Here is a 17,272-nt window from a genome sequence, read left to right as displayed (position 1 = left end):
ATGGGGTCACCGTTCATTTAAGCTCACAATCTGCCTCTGGAAGAAGCATACATTTTTGTTAATGTCCTTTTATTCTGTTGAACTAATAGGGGAAATAGAGGAAATATATCGAAATAAAAAAATAACCTAATTACAGAAATCGCTTAAGTTTTAAAATTATTTAGTTTATGTACAGCTTATTTAAAAACAATAATAAAAAATATAGGTCACCGATGAGTTAAAAAAGATATTTCAAATTTAATGCCAAAAAATGGTATTTTTGCACCAAAGGGAGATAACTTGGAGCTTATTCAATGATATAATCATTTTAAAAGTCATCTGGGGCCAAACCGAATCATTTTTTGGGGTTGTTTTTGTACCATATCATAAAGTAATAACTAATGGTGTAATAAATGAATTTGTAATGAAAAAATAAATGTTTAATTTTTTGCTTAAATGTGTGTGCCCACGAGCCACCTTAAATACAATAAAACAATCAAAACCCAAAATTCAGTACAAAAGTGACTATTGCTCTTGAGGTTGTAAGGTAGATCATCGGTCAGTTTGAAATAAAGATTTGAATATTGATATTTGATGATTCTTTTCTTTTTCTGACGTATAATTCAGGAATAGGAGCACCAACACAGTCGGCTAGCAGTCAGCATAATGTGTTCGGGTAGGGTACTATATCTTCATATAAATTGTTGCCATTATTTTAATCCATTTAAAAACCCTGCTCATTGCGTAAATCTAGTACTAAATAGGGTCGTGTTCAATACCGTAGCGGCTACATAGGTCTACGTAGATTTATGAATATCCAACATGAGGCTAGCTTAGCTGCTACATAGATATTGATAGCAGCTTTGCTACATGTAGTTAATCGTTCAGTAGACGATTTTGAACGCGACCCAGGGTTCTGGGATTCTTTATCATATTTATGTAATATTTGCTACTGGACACTAAGCATCAAACCAGCCATTTCCATGTTCTACGGTTAAAGTTAAACTGTTTATGTATTATTTCATATTGTCAGTTTCTATTTAGTTAATCTCAACAAGCCGTAATCAGTGCAATTTGGATATTGACATATGCTTTATAGATTAATAAGTAGATATAGGAAGATGTTGTATGAGAGACAACTCTCCCTCTAAAATAACAATTTATAAAAGTAAACCATTATAGGTCACAGTACGGCCATCAACACGGAGCCTTGGCTGACATCGAACAGCAAGCTGTAAAGGGCTCTAAAATTACTAGTGTAAAACCATTCAAACGTGAAAACCAACGGTCTATATAAAAAGTTGTCTGTTTAAGACTCTTTGTTTATCTATAAATGGATATGTTTTGTTTTTGTTGTCGTTGGGTTTGACGCATTGAGTGATCACACATCTTTTTTTCACTTATACACATGTATATCTTTTGGTAAAAGAATTGCTTTTTTTTATTCTTGAAACATTTTTCTCATAGTTAACTTTGAAAACAGTTTGAAGTTTGTATCAAAAGGGACAGATCAATAACTTCGTTTGAAATCATTAAGACTAACAATTCAACGAAAGCCATACCAATGATTAAGCACAAATAGTTTATACATGTGTAAGTTGGTCGAAGATAAGTATATGTATACAAGTGAAACTAAAGGTTCAGTGGAGTCATGAAATTAGTTTATGGAATTACATTAAGCACATTAGGTAAAATTACACTTTATTGAAGAATCGGACTGAAATGTGATTTTTTGGGGAATATTTGTAGATGGTCTATTTAAAGCAAGTCTCATGGTAATTTTAATAAATGTACTGGAATGATATATTATTGATATAGGCTTTTAGCCGCTTCAGAACAAGTTGACATCGGATAATTATAGATAAAGATAATTATAACACTGACAAATTGAGAAAATAGGACGATTTCATCGGTATTATTTAACAATGCTTTAATTTATCTATATATCTACTAGTATTTTAATTTCAGCTTAAATATCATGTGTAACAGCTACTTACATAATACATTCTGATGAACATTTGTCGTACTTTTGAAATTTAAACAAGATAACATAATACAACTGCTTGTAAATAGTTCTTAAGTTCATACTTGATCTTGGTTTTTTTTCTCTTTCAAAACCAGTTATGTATTAGATATGTATATTTGACAGATAATTGCTTTTTACTCATTTGTAATATTTGTGAAGTTGACATTTAATTTTATTATAAGCAAGCTGTGTTTCGATACATAAAAATATACCGAAAACCATAATAACTTCAAAATGTCCTAAATAGATGCATTGTGTATACAGTTTTGTTTTCTTTCTGTATTGCTTACTTTAACTTAAGTTCTAATGATATGTGGTGCTAACATCTGCGAAGATCGTAACATTAAAGGATGTCAAAAACTAGCTGCCATCAAACAAGACATGTGTCAGCACAACTGTATGGCAACTTTCTGTCCAAGAACCTATGAATTATGTCGTAAGTAGTATAACTGTCATAAAAACAAGACATTTGTTAATACAACTGTATGGCAACTTTCTGTCCTAGAACCTGTGAATCGTGTCGTTAGTATATTCATTTTTTATATATATAATATATAGTCTATCATGATACATGTATAACCAGCACATCTGTGAATTTTTTTACATATGTAAATACGTATAAATATTCCTAAATAATATAAGATGTGGTATGGATGCCAATGAGACAACTCTCTACCAAATGACACAGACATTAGTAACTATAGGTCATCGTACACCCTTTAACAATAAGCAAAACTCATACCGCATATTCAGCTATAAAAGGCACCGAAATGACAAATGTAAAGCAATTCAAACGAAAAAAAAAACGGCCTCATGTACAAAAAAAATAGAAAATAACGAAAACCAAATATGTTACACATTAAAACAAACGACAACCACTGCATTACATGCTTCTGACTTGAGACAGACACATACATACATAATGTGGCGTGGTTAAACATGTTAGCGGGATCAACCCTTCCCCTAACCTTGGACGGTAGTGTAACAGTACAACATAAGAACGAACTATAAAAATCAGTTGAAAAAGGCTTATCTCATTACATGAATACAAATAGAACTACATCTAACAAAAACGCAGTGTGGACTTGTACTTGTGAATCACAACTACTACAAGACACTAAGTACAGATCTAAGAGTACTCGCAGTTACAATGTACATGTACTGACAGCTTTTTCGAAGACATTAACAAAAACTAAAAACTAGATGTATCAAAGCGACACGAATGGCCCCGTCCGAAAAAGTTGAAAATCTCCAATTTCAATATAAACACATGTGGACACAAACATGATGGTAGTCTCCACATATAAAAAATCAGCTCAAATCTGGAGAGGAATAGAGAAAAAATCCGTATAATTGTGATTTTCAATAATTTATCAAAGTCCAAAGCCTGTAATTTCAGCGAAAATAAGCGGATCGGAACGAAACTTAAGCTTGACCTTTTACTCATCATGGTTAACTTACATACAAAAAAAATCATCCCAATATCTGAAGTCGTTTATAAAAAAAGTCCGTATAACTGATTTTTAACAATTTCTCAAAGTCCAAAGTCCGTTATTTCGACAAAAATTAGTGGAGCAGAACGAAACTTAAATTTGATCTGTAGCGCATCATAGTTAACTGACATACTAAAAATTAGCCCAAGATCTGAAGGCGTTTAGAAAAAAAGTCTGTATAACTGTGATTTTCAACAATCACTCAAAGTCCAAAGCCCGTAATTTCAGCAAAAATTAGTGGAGCGGAACAAAATTTTAACTTGATCCGTAACTCATCATGGTTAACTCACATACCAAAAATCAGCACAATATTTAGGCGTTTAGAACAAAACTCTGTATAATGGTTTGTTGCGGAATGACGGAATTACGGAAACTTAGACAGAAAGACGGAAAGACGGAACTTCGGAATTTCGGACAAGGTTAAAACTATAAGGCACCGACAACTTCGTTGCGGGGCCATACAAATATACATCTAAGACTAAATGTTAAGTTTAGTGTCTGATATCACTTTAAGCCGTCATATTTTATATATATTAGTTACTTTGTATCTTGTTCCAAAGAAAGGACAAATTATAATATGCTCTTTGGTTTAAAAAATTTTATTCTAAAACGTGAACTTAATAACACTCGTTGTTTCGTATAGAATCTAATTGGTCTGTATATTCCTTTATTTCAGCTCTGAAATGCTATTCCTGTGATCATTTAGATCATCCCTCAGATTGTCATCAGATAGAACTCTGTAGTAATATGTCCATGGTAAGTGCAAATTGTGAGATTCACCTCTTATCAACTGCGTATTAAGAGACACAAAACATATTGTGAGTTATTGCTAACCAAATATACACCGCTATTAATATGTGGTAAACATATTAAAATTACTGAAACACAAATAATTACTTAGAGCATATTTATGGAAGCTCTATGCGACCCTCCTAGAGCTCAGATTTATAGTTCCTATTAAAACAATAACATAGGACTAGTAGACTGATAGACAGACCTACGGACAAATGTAAAGAAGTACAGTAACTGTCGACCATTACACTTTTAGCGGAGGTATAAATATAATTTGATGATATATTTCCGGTTAACCGTTATAAGCAATTTCAATACCTTTGATCTGTCCCATAGACAATTATTATCTTAAGAAATTTGCTGTTACATGTAATGTATTACTATTCCATTCTTTGGTTCTATTCTGCACGAACATGTTAACAAATTTTCTCCGTTTTTTTAATTTATATTATTTCTCCTTTACCTCTTCATACTATTGTATTATTGAATTATTGTTTCCATTACAACAGTATATAATTTTCATATGCCTTTATTTCAAGTCCTGTATTACAAACCAAACAGTTACAGCATCTCTTGAGAAAAAGTTCCAGCTTGGATGTGTAGACAATCTGGCAAGTATCGTACAAAATTGTAAATATTTAGGTTTCCCGCAGGGACGGATCCAGCAATTATTAAAAGGGGGTTCCATTCAAATGCATTGATCGTCCAAAAAAGGGGGTTTCGGCCACCGGAAAGGTATACACTAAAGGTATATACGAAAACAAATTGTCCGAAGGAGAAAGAAATATTGGGCACTCCACACAATTACATGTTATCACATTATATCGCGAGCTTAAACGATTTAACTAAAGTGGACATTTCACAATAAATGGCAGGAAAGGACAAAGAAGTTTTCTCACGTGTTTGATTGATTGCTTGCTTGTTGTTAACATTCAGTGTTAATGCATGTTAAGGACGACTTTTATTCACATGAGATGGAAATTGATTTTTTTTGGGTTTTAATGTTGTCAAAGTTTTTAATGAGGAGACCCCTCGAACGGTAGTGGAGCACACATTCGTTTGATACTTTCGAAAAACATGTGTACTTTTAGAGTGAAAAAAAATGAACATGGATTGCACGTATTTTTGTTTTCATATTTACTATCATTTTGTGCTATTATTGAAATTTGACATTTATTCTTAAAATCTAAATGACACATTGATTATATAATTATGTATTTGTTTTCTCTCTCAATGAAGTCCAACCTTCCGGTAACACAAACGTATTTAGCGCTGCCTGTTCCGAGATGGACTCGGAAGTTTGTCGATATTTTTCGGAAAACAATGGATGTAATCTGACTTGTGTGGCCTCTTTGTGTCCACAGACCTGCAGCAACTGTTGTAAGTAGGAATTGTATGCATGTGTATATAGCTAATTTTTACCGCCAGAATTGTTTTTTTCCTAAATAATGGTATTCAACAATTATTACCTGTGTTGTACACTTGTTTATGGAATAGAATGCAAAACGGCGGTAAATAATTTCTGTAAAGTAAATTTTATACTTTAAACTCAAAACAGAAACAGTTTTGATTTAATCATTAGATCTATGCATAAATAATACCTATATAAATGTACGAGTGTAAATTAAACACGCATTGACACCATTGGTATATTAACGTCTGTTACAATAGAATAAATGTTTATTTTTTTTATTGAAAATAGTGATTCAAAATATACTGGACAAAAATAATCAAAATAGACAAATAAAGAGCAGCGAAAAATGAGGCTTAGTAGTATAAAGCATTTATAAAGACTCATCAGCAGCTGATTTCAATTTCAGGCAATTAGAAAATTGCAACATAGCTGTACATCAACGTCATACGTATCAGGAAATATCTGTTTATTTTCTAAACTTAATTTATAAAATCAAATAGCGAATTGAAAGCTTGAGCAATTTCAAGCAGAACGGGTGTCAATAGTGGAGCAGGATATGCAACTGAAATCAACATCAGATGTTGGTAGGGTTCGTGTTTGTTTGTTTTTATGTTTACTGTGTACTGTTTTGTGAGAGAGAGAAAAAGAGGATATTGATATCACACAAACACACACACACACACACACATACATAAACTAGTAGCTTGTATTGCTTTTTTTCATCTCAGAATCTTGAAACTTTCAACATAGAGCAACAAATCTTTCATCTTAAGTAGTGGTAAGTTCGAGACGACCCCCTTGCAATAGTTTCAGTGTTTTTTAAGCATGTCGTTGCCAGTTCCTGTCCACCTATACACACAAAAAATCAGTGTAATATTATCAACCGTCTTATTAGAACAGGTATTTATTTAAACGTACAGGAATTTTGACCCCCCCCCCCCCCCACATTTCTCTTCCACCTCGTCATTGAATCGGCCTGTTTTATTCTAAGGACTCCGATTGGCCCTGTGTACACGAAACACCGGTATATTGTACTGAAATGCAAGCCTATCACCTTTCAAGTTTTAATTATAAACAGTAATATATGACAAATATCAGATACATGTGTTTGTTGTCCTTATATTGTTTAATATTCTACTTTAACAGGAAAGTTGTATAGCTATTGAACGTCACATATTCAACTTTAAAGAAGGATATAAAGTAGGATGTGTTGCTAAACAGATTATATTTTTTGTAAAAACATGATCATTATATTTGCTAATGTCAACTATAAAATATCAAGAAATGCTATTGTAAAACAATTTAAGAAGAGAAAACTAACCAGATTTACAGCATAATTAATAAAAAGGAGATTTGGAGCGCATGAATGTTCAAATATCGAAGAGTCTGTTTTACAACTGACATGGATTTATATTTAAAAAAAAAAGAATTTGATGAGTATGGTCAATTGGATTGAACTTTGATATAGAAAAGTTTGAACAGTTTGGTGCAAAGTCGTCAAACTTGCGCTTCTCTCTTCAATACACAACGACCAATTATGTCTAAGATACGATAAGCCAATTAATTTCGCGAGTAGAAAAATAACCTGAATATCAACAGCTGCAAAAATTTAAAACTTGGATTTTTCCTCATTGAATTACATAAAAAAAATTGAAAGTCGCGAAATGAATTGCCGCGACAGGGGCGAAAATAAGTTTGTTTAGTATGTAAATTCGATGATTTCTGTCAAGCTGCGTACAGACATCAACATTTTTTTCAAAGTGTTAACCATGGAATTAGAAGATGGTTAGTATCGTGGATTTGTGTGGTGCTTTTAAATGTGTAACTACTGAAATATACTCTTGTTACAGTTTTTCAAAGGGAATAGTTCTACTTTTTAGCATCCAAATCCAATTAAACATTGTAATACTCTTGTCAATAATGAAATAGGGTATTTTATTCACCTTTGGAACCATAACTTTCTTTATCAAACATTTGGACTTGGAGGCTTTTCTACCTCAGGAATATATTACCGTAGCTATATATCTTGCAAAACATTAAGCATTTTTTTGGACCTAAATGCTCTAATTCGAGCGTCACTGGTGAGTCTTTTGTTCTATTGTTGACGAAACGCGCTGCTGATGGTATATTTTTGAATAACTGAAAGAGGCGGGCTTAACTTTTTAATGAGTTTTTAAAAAACTGTCATTATCTTTTTTACTTTGAAATTGTTCTCGTTTAATTCGTGCAGAATTGTAAAGATTTATTAGCAAAGAACATAGAGGGAATGTGCTGTCACAGCAACTTTTGCAATGGGAATTATGTTCCAACGACGACTCACATTCCACTAACTTCCACTGTAGACACAACAACGGCTTCAACACAGAGTCAACTTGGTCTTCCGACAGGTATGCAAACTATTAGTCTACACGATGGTAAAATGTATATAAATAGGAAACTGTGATCTCATTTTTTTGGATAAAAAATAATAATGATTATAGTGAAGACGAACCTACTCTTTTATTCTCCGGAGTGTATGGGTTTCCTCACTACATTTTTGGAGTCAAAATACTCATTCTGCTAAATAACTATCTCTACATGTAGGTCGATGCTTTAGCTGGTAGTTGTCCGACCTCGATGGAATAACAATCTATTCAACTAGTGATTTTGTATTGACATAGAATTTACTGTTTACAAAATGTCGAACTAATAGCAGAACTATTACTTTTTTTTACTTAAAAATGGTAGGTACATGTAGCTTTAACCGTTTTTGGCACAGCTTTCCAAATAATTGTTTTTTAATGCTCTTCAAATTTGTTTTAAGTTTGAGCATGACGGATGTGTCTTATATCTACAGGAGTCGCTTGTATTGACCCACTTTGAAGCTGCGCCCACATGCAAAACTGCAGGCTCGCATTGAGGCTCGAAGCTTTTATATATGTTTGTTATAACCGTTTTTGGAATTATACACGTTATCTGTTATTTCGTAATTTGTTTTAGGTTGTACACCTAGTTATAAACGTGAACATGATGAATGTCCATCTAAATTTATCCGCAAAGGAAACAGCTGCTACTTCGTTGGTCAACACGCAAGAATAAGGCATGACGCAATGGTATGCATTTTTAATATATCATAAGTGTCAGTAGTACTGTGTACGTTGTTAAAGAATTTTTCTTAACAGCTTATGAAATACGCATAAACGAATTTAAACCAATTATATGGTTTGAGTCAAATGTAAAAACCGTATCTACATGTTCTATATATTGTGTCAGAAACCTTTATAAGGGATTTTTAAACAATTAAACAAAATACCACGGACGATTAATATTTTATGTTTTGTCGGGTTAAATAAGAAATATATTGTAACAAAATTATTTGTTGAATTCTTATTGTTGATATTATGTAGTGTGTTGGTCTGCATAGTTAGTTGTTCTCTAATGACCCAAACTCTCAACAGACGAATGACTCTGTGAAGGTTAGTCTTGGAATCTTTCCATAATGGGGAAAACTAGCTGGGAACATCTTAGTGGGGAAACTAGCTGGGAACAATGCCTTCGGTGGTGTATGGCATTGCTGCCGCTGTATAGGCAGGCCGAGCGTTGTTGCCGATGTAGAGGCAGGCCGGGATCGACTGACACCTATAAGTTTCAAAATTCAAACTTTTTAATAAAATAAATAAAAACAAAAACAATACAAAACAGTTACAAACAACAATAAAGTAAAACAAATATTTTCAATTATTTCCCTAACAGAAAACAATAAATATTTTGAATAAACTTCATTTATGATTACTATTTATTATCTTTATTTTAGTTAAACTTATTTAAAATATTTTACTTTAAATCTTAATACTTTTAAAATCATGACTTACCTATAAGTTTCAAAATTCAAACTTTGACGTCTCAAAGCAGAATTTCTACTTATATAGCAATCACTTAATGACTTTGGTACTAGTTTGTGCCCTATAGTTTATCAAAGTTAAATTATTGACGTAAGTTGACCATGTCAACCATTGTCCGAAGTTTATGATTTGTTTGTTCATCTTTTACTTTCAAACAAAGATTTAAGTAATATTTGTTCTATCAGAAAGTTATTTGACCAAAGAAAGTTAGTTTGACCAACGTGAAGTTTACTTGAACTAAAAACTGGACATAAAAATTTGTATGTCAAATATCTGTCACAATACATCACTCTCCTTAGAAATTTTGGACTCCAAAATAAAATAAATAATAAAGAAGATTTTAAAGAAATTGTGTATTTTTATGTTTACTATATTAATTTGAAAATGGATTTATAACTTTAAATTATTAGTGTAAGTAAATAATCAATATCCATATTTAAACCTCAAAACAATATAGAAGACAAGCAATTGAGTGATGAAAAACCAATGGATGCATAAACATACAGCATTTACTTTTTGATTTTAAGCGGGGGAAAAAATTGAACTTAATTTTAATATTTTTCTTTTTTTTTTTTTCTTTCTTTTTTTTTTTTTTTTTATTATTTAGATTCCTTAATCCTACTATTTAATTGGTGTTTTTATCTTTTATTTGTTTTATTTTTAATTGATGTTATGATGATAAAATACTATTAAGTATTAATTATAAATCGTTGTTCTTTAAAGTTTGTTACTCACATGCTTACAAATGAACGTTAATTTTTACAGTTGATGAAATGTAATTAGAAATATATGCAAAGTGTTTAAACAAAATGTTGCAAAAATATATGAAATATGAAAAACTTGAATAAATCTTAAACAGAATTTGATTTTGCTCAATTCAGTCTCTAAGTTACTGTCTTATCATTTTGATGGCGTTCCTACTCTTGAGGAAACCCATTTTGTCAATTGATTGTGGCGTCCCTGCTCCTGAGGTAACCCATGCGCATATTTTGTATGGCGTTCCTTCTTGTGAGGTAACCCATTATATCTATTAATTGTGGCGTCCCTGCTATTCAGGTAGCCTGAGCATTATGCTTGCCTATATATGTATATATTGAATTATTATAACTCTGTACCGGTATTAGATTTTCCAAAATGTACAGTAAATGGCAACAAGAATTTTACTAACTTGTTCCTAATAGGTAACTCACAAACAAGGATATTTACGTTATGTAACCCTTAATGAAGTGAACCTAATCTTAAAGACGACTGATTGCAAATATTAATATTGACATGCGTTTGAAATACAAACATTCAGTTCTAATTAACATCATTCTGAAAAAGTTATTCAATGGATGATTTAAATGAATAAAATTTTACAACACTCTATGAAAAACATAATTTTAAAACTTATTTAGACAGTCTTTTAGAAAAGTTTTCTTAAAATTTTAAGACATGAAACGCAATACGATTTGTGAAATGAAAATGAACATTTTGTTTCATAGCTGAAAATTTTAAATTAAAAATTTAGATTTTAGAAATAAGCTTTTGATGTGCTCACAGTTTCATGAAAATATATGTTTACAATTAAAATACACAACAATATAAATTTAATATTATTGTCACTGATGTTGATAAACGTTCTTCTCTTATAATAATATGTTCTTTGATATTCAGCTGATGTCGTTGTTCAATGGTATATTCTGATTATTCACAAATAAATCATTTACTGGAAATATATAGAATTGAATAGTCCGAACGGTACAAAAATAAAGTTCAACTGTAAATATTCCGGTTCGAATTGTCGAAATACTGTCTTAGTTTCTGGCATGCTGTAAAGTCTTGATGTTGATTTTTCATGTCAGCTTTTATTAACGGGCCTCCACCAAATATTGTAACAATTAATTTATGGAATTCGGATTGTTCATGTTATGTAGTATGTTGTTGGGTAAGTTGACCATGTCAACCATTGTCCGAAGTTTATGATTTGTTTGTTCATCTTTTACTTTCAAACAAAGATTTAAGTAATATTTGTTCTATCAGAAAGTTATTTGACCAAAGAAAGTTAGTTTGACCAACGTGAAGTTTACTTGAACTAAAAACTGGACATAAAAATTTGTATGTCAAATATCTGTCACAATAAATATATGTTATAGAATTGATCTTCTTTCACAAAAGAAAAATTTAGAATGGGAATTGGGAACATGTCAAAGAGATAAAAACCCGGCCAAAGAGCAGAAAACATCCGAATGACATCAATTGGTCTTAAATACATCGAGAAAGTTCAGCACACGTAAGCGTGCTTCAGCTGGCCCCTAAACAAAAATGTGTACTATTTTATAGATAATGGACGTCATACTAAACTCCGAAATATATAAATGAACTAGGCGCAACTGGATGTAGTCGTTATTCATTACACTGTATTCTATAGTTATAACAGAATCAGCATTCCCTTAGTATGGCGGATATTTTTTTTTCTGAAAACTATTATTAATTACGCCAGAGGCGCCAAACTATGTAGCAAGCAAAACATTTCGAAATATTCTGCACTAAACATCGTCTGATAATTATTTTGGGAGACGGAATTTAGCAATAGTTTCGTATGATTACTTTTGCGGCCGCAAACCTTTGTTAAAGTAGGACGTCAAACCCCATGGATGTACGAGTTGTTTAATGACATAGACACGTTTGGTCGGAATGAAGTCGTGCAATAGTCTGATTTTCTGTTTAGGATGCAATCCATACCCTTTGCACGTCACAGAAACGTTACAACAACTCTTTGAAGGGTTCTTTCTGAGGTGGCCTGTTGCAAGACAGAATTTTATACGCAACCATTATACCCTTTTTCCCAATGACAAGACACAATGTCCTACCCTGGAATTCGGTCAAATGAATTTGCAGAACAAATAATTGTATTAACTGGGTTTTTTGTACCTGAAAATCAAAACATTTGCCATTTGAAGTTATGCAATCAATCAATCAATCAATCAAAATAATTAATTTTCATACAAGCATACTAGTAGATAAATTCTATTTAAAATATACCATACGTCTTACTTTGTCTGAGAAGTTAGTGTGGAAATGAGTATGCTATGAGCAAAGCCACTACAGTGGACATGAGCTGCCGAGAAGCATATATGTTTTCTAAGAACTGCATCAAAACTTGGGGTAAACTCAGTTGCTCCGGAAGGGTAAGCATATCCTTCTCCACATGTTGCATCTGTAACAATTAAATCTCGATACAAAAGAGTTGGTTGGTCCTTGACAGAATATATTAAAATATAATGATATGAATACCAGTAATAGTGCAGATTTACTGAAACTCATGTATTTCAACAAAATGTGCCACCAACACATGACATAATGATAAATAAAATTTAGTCCAACATACGTCATATATGTGTTGCGAAAGTGGCACAAACTCGAGTAATATGCAATCTAAATTACATGTTTCATCAAAGACAATTTCATTATGTATTATCTTTGAAATATGTTTTGTCACCTGTGAATAAAAAAAGTAACAGATCATGTATGATTTGGGAGTTATTATTACTTTTCTTCGTTTTCTCTCTTTTTGCAGAATGTGTGTAAATATTTGTGTTCCAGGCTTGTTATTGTAAGCAGCACACAGGAAAATTTGGCAATATCCCAAATGTTAAGTCAGCAGCGACAACAGGGTAATTAACTGTTCAGCAGTATCATATTTTGGAAGATAAGGTCAGATTTGAATGAATACTTATTTTCCCTTATCACAAATATGTGTAGCAAGAACGAACACAATTTTTTTTATCAGTAAATCAAAACCATGCTAAATATTACACATATGTACTTTCACGGTACTACATGTACTTCATTCAATCGATACCTATAGTTTGGCAGTGCACAAGGTCATGTTTTTCTCTGGCTGTTTATGACGTCTTGACACTAAATCCATTAAATGTCGGATGTGTACTGCTTGATATGTTTTTTTCTTAGATACATGATTATTTGTATTTGTTGTTATTGGATTTTGATTGGCCATCCGTTACTGCCAGTACTCTCAGATCTGTACTTTGTGTCGTTTTTTGTCCTGGGAATGAAAATACCCTTATGAAAAGAGAAAAATTGCTACAACCTTGGGTTAAGGTTGCAGAAAACTTGCATTAATCTGTCTAGTTCTCCAGAAGAATGGAAAGTTGTTCATTAGTGCTCGTTACTAGCAGTAACGTTTTGACACACAAATGAAAAGATTTGCCGCAAGTTTGCAACCACTTATTTAGGCTAAAAAGGAACTTTGGAAACAGACTTTACAGTAGGCCACAAGTTTGTTATAAACTATAACTTCCTTATTTCTTTAATTTATATCTATACATATTTATGTTGCAGCTAATCGTTACTGGATAAATGCCTGTAGAAACTCGTCAAGTTTCAGCGGCCCCTGGCACTGGAAGAGCACAGGTGACATCTTACGGCGACAAACGTACTCTCATTGGAGACCTGGATCACATGACCAAACCAAACCTGAAGGCGAACATTGCGCTAGTATTGGAAAGGCTGAATCCGGGGACTCTGATAACGGATATAACTGGGACCACAGAAGCTGTACGATTCATGCGCCTGCAATCTGCGAATATCCTCTAGGGCATGAACTTTGAAAAAAAAGATAAAAGATTTAAGGCTTGTACCGGTGTATTAACTTTGAAAACTTAGTTTCGAATGAGAAAAAATGCAAACGAGGTAAATTAAAATCCTACTTTAAAACTTTGTTCCCATGCATGGTAATGGATGTTTAGTATACCTATTTGGAAAATCTTTGGTTATATCAAAAGGAAATTAAGAGTATACGTTTATAAACGTATGACCTGACAACACTAACAAAACTATCGTTATACAGTTATTTAGTACGAAAATTGTTAATTGAAAACATATTACATCCCGACAAGGTCATATGCGTGGCAACTGTTGATTTTAAAATTTACAGATACTTTTATAACCATTTTGTCGTGATTTTTTATCATTAAAAAAAAAGGGCCAAATGGGCTACTCTGGTTACGATCAGTTTTGTGATTCATATGCTATTCAAGTGCAACTATCTGGGTTTCAAATTTTAAACACGTGACAATACGAAGTCCTTTGGTGATGAAAAAAGTCCAAGGAAAATTCAAAACGGAAAATTGATGCATAGATTGATTGTCTTTTTTTAATTTTTAGCCATGGCTTGGTCAGTTTATTTTCGATCTCTGAGTTTGACTGTCCATCTGGTATCGTTCGCCCCTCTTTTGATATAGTGAAGAGCTATCCAGTTGCTATTTAGACCTACGTTCTTATTTCATTATGAAGATTTAGTATGATTGACGACGAGAAAACTCACCACTATAGACCAGATGCCGTAGAACAAAGCAACTTTATGTCACCGTACGGGCTTTAAGAATGAGCAAACACCTTCATAGAATATTCAGCTATAAAAAGCCCCGAAACTGTGAAGCAATTCGCACGAGATATTTTATGGCCATATTCATGTATAACGCAATGTACGAAAAACAAATATGATAAACAACAATAAATTCTAAATAAAAAAATAAAAAAATCTTATAAACATATCGAGTTGGAATAAGCCCGCTTCATAATAAATAAGACATTTCAATACGTATATATATATATATCTTTTTGGCTTATACTTTAATGATAATTATACTTAAACTGAATTCAGTGGTTGTCGTTTGTTTATGTGTTACATATTTGTTTTTCGTTCATTTTTAATATAAAAAAAGCCCGTTAGTTTTCTCGTTTAAATTGTTTTACATTGTCATATCGGGCCTTTGATAGCTGACTATGCGGTATGGGCTTTGCTCATTCTTGGAGGCTGTACGGTGATCTAAAGTTGTTAATGTTTGTGTCATTTTGGTCTCTTATTGATAGTTGTCTCATTGGCAAACATACCACATCTTCTTTTTTATATTCGCTTGCTATTCGGACTAACCATTTTATTTTAGGCATAATGGAAGGCCGAACTCTAACTTAAATTTTATCATCCATGCTATCTATTTCTTTGATTGAACCCTGAAGGTTGACAAGCGAACAGGAATGTAGGCAGTGTTGATGTCCGTTCGACCGACCATATACACAAAGGTGGGCGTTCGTTTGGTTGTGCGGTTATATAAGTGTGCAGCAGCAGTGTGCGGTCAGAATGGGAAGGTTAAATACGACTAGAACACACCTGCGAAATCGCGGGCATATACAGCTTGTGAACTGTTGTAGGATGATTTTTTTGTAAAAGATATATTATGTATGGAGAATTTCATAAACAGGTATCAAATGCCCTCTCCCTTTTGCTAAAGTCCGATATTTGATTCCTTTCTGTTAAATTCAATTATTTTCGTGTTTCTGGCCTCAGACCAATTATTCTTCTCCTTTGCTACAGTGCATCTTTTGGTAAGAGTCAAATTAAATTAAAAATTTGCACCGCTTCAAATATGAAATAAATGTAACTGCTCATAGATAGACCATTATTAGTCTAATAAAATATGCTTCTAGGTCAATCCATCAGTGCTTTTTCTTTTGAGACCCTTATTAACATGCCAATGGTAAGATATGAATCTTGTATAAATGACCAAGACCGACTACTGCTAATTTGAGGGGTAGTCGGAGGGGTTGTGATTCCGAAATCTCGGGCTTAAAAACATGAAATCCCGAGATGCAGTATTTAAAGAAATTCATATCCCGAAATCGAAAAATATATTCCCGGATCCCGTAAGGACCTATCCCCTAATCCCGAGCTTAAAAACACCCGATCCCGACGTCCCGAAAAAGGTCATGCCTCCCTCTAATCTCTACCCTACTTTCATTTTTGCCAAATCACTTCTTTCACTTTCGACAATAAATTTGTATGCCCCATTTATGGGCGTTATGTTTTCTAGTCTGTGCATCCGTGCGTTAGTTCGTTCGTTCGTTCGATCGATCGTCCGTTTATGTTTACTCCAATTTTTACAACTGTTGCAGTTTAGATCATATTGATACTTGACTTTTATGTACCACCCACTTACGATAGTAGAGGGGCATTATGTTTTCTGGTATGTGCGTCCGTTAGTTTGTTCGTCCGTTCGGTCATCCGCGGTTCGTTAGTCCGTCTGTACCACCTCAGGTACAAGGTTTTGGTCGAGGTAGTTTTTGATGAAGTTGATGTCCAATCAACTCGAAACTTAGTAAATATAGTGCCGATGTGGCATACGTGTACTATGGACACATTCTTGTTTCAACATGTTTTACTTATTTTAATAAATATGCAACTGGTATGACCCCTTAAATAGTAAACATTTCAAAGTAAACAGTAGACAGAATACAAAGAGTCTCTATATAAAAAGTAGTATAACCGTAGTTTACATGTAGATAAACGCGAAAAATAATTGTCCACTCTAATGAGGTATTATAATAATAGTTGTGGTTCTTGCGATCTAAACACCATGGTATGGAGAATGCTCTGATTGGCTTTTTTATTTTTCATTTTTGTTATCTATCATACTATTGGTCGTACTTTGCATGTTTCAAACCGGAAATCTAATCTATGGCTAAAAGTCGGTCTAATGACGGAATCAATATCCGGACTCCTATTTTGTCGTTTTTCTCCAAAAATAACTCAATCTGAATAATCATAAGAATGGATGACAAATGCGACTTTGCATGTTACCTATAGAACACAGAGGCATGATGATTAATTTATCGTGGAAGGAAG

At 32.8% G+C, this 17,272-nt stretch overlaps 1 long non-coding RNA gene across 1 annotated transcript; it reads left to right on the top strand.

Moving 5' to 3' along the window:
* The first annotated feature begins 7,937 nt into the window (after window positions 1-7,937).
* Window positions 7,938-14,511, top strand: LOC139527233 (uncharacterized). The gene is made up of 3 exons (XR_011665311.1): window positions 7,938-8,091; window positions 8,684-8,796; window positions 13,930-14,511. It is a non-coding gene; the product is annotated as an uncharacterized lncRNA (long non-coding RNA).
* Window positions 14,512-17,272: the final 2,761 nt, after the last annotated feature.

Source organism: Mytilus edulis, chromosome 6, assembly GCF_963676685.1.
Source record: "Mytilus edulis chromosome 6, xbMytEdul2.2, whole genome shotgun sequence".
NCBI classification, from domain to species: domain Eukaryota; kingdom Metazoa; phylum Mollusca; class Bivalvia; order Mytilida; family Mytilidae; genus Mytilus; species Mytilus edulis.
This window is presented reverse-complemented; position numbering and strand designations above follow the sequence as displayed.